Source organism: Blastomyces gilchristii (genome assembly GCF_000003855.2).
Source record: "Blastomyces gilchristii SLH14081 genomic scaffold supercont1.30, whole genome shotgun sequence".
Lineage (NCBI taxonomy): Eukaryota > Fungi > Ascomycota > Eurotiomycetes > Onygenales > Ajellomycetaceae > Blastomyces > Blastomyces gilchristii.
In genome coordinates, this window is record NW_003101661.1 from 555,211 (window position 1) to 556,529 (window position 1,319).

A 1,319-nucleotide genomic window follows, 5' to 3' on the forward strand; every position below is an offset into this window, starting at 1 on the left:
ATTCTGATATTTAGTCTGATCATCTGTCTGCAGATGAAAAGCAGTACTGAGAAAACATCTTATTATAAGATAATAGTAAAAAGCTGATCAGTACTTGCTAATGAAGAGAGATTCTTAATCTATTATTAATAATTTCAGAGTATCATGATTATGAATAATGATATTTAAAAACAGGTCAGCTAATTCAGAGACTTTAATCTTCTTATAAATAGAAATATATCTGATTATCTTTATAAAGTAGTCAATAATAATCAAAATTAAGTCATATTCTTTGACTCTTGTTGACTTCAGTAGATCAACTATGAAATTCATTAATAGATTCTATTATAGACTCTTTGAAACAGGCAGTAATATTAACTCACTGTATTACTTATACTACAGAATCTTTATTCTTTAACAGATATTATAAGTTTTAATATACTCTTTGATATCTGCTCAGAGCTTGTTTTAAATATATTTATATTTTAGAAACTTCTCAGTCTTCTCTAATCTGAAGTGTCTCATATGAGAATCATTATAATGAATTCTTAATAACTTCTGACACATCACTCTACTACAAGAGATGAAGACTGAATTATTCAGTAGTAGAAGTTCACATTCTTCTAGTTATCAGTAACTTGATTTCTTAGCAGTACTGTTCTACTCAGAGTCTGTCTCTTTTAAGTTTAAACTGAATTCTTTCTTCTTTAACTTCTGAATTCAAGCTGTAGTAGAGACATCTCTCTTCTGTAACTTATCAATGAATTTTAAAAGTAGTCAGATTGAAAGGTTGTAGACTGTTTCATTCTTTATCAATTCAATGATAGTAAGATATAATATAAGAAGCTTATAATCTTCAGTGTTAGTTCTCTGTGAAGACTCAGGTTTTCTTTCATCTTCTATACTGAGTTATACAGCTGTCTTATCAGCACTGTTTTCAAGCTTCAGAGAATATCAACTCTCTGCAGTCAGCTTCTTCTGCAGTGATAGTAGAGATTCTTTTATAGAATTCTTCTTCATATTAATAATATTATAATTAAGTTATTTAGACAGTATATCAGTAAGATTAAGCTGATCTGAATAGTATCAGATATAGAAATTATACTCTGAAAGCAGCTCTGCTCATCTGGCTTGACATTCTATCAAGCTCTTTATTGTCAAGAAGTAACACAGATTTATATAATCAGTGAGAACTTGCACTGAGTACTTACTACTCTGAAGATAATGTTATCAGATCTTAAAGAATTCAATAATTACTAACATCTTCTAATTATAAGTATTATATCTTCTCTGCATAAGTAATAACTTCTTGAAGAAGAAGATCACTGATCTTCATTCAC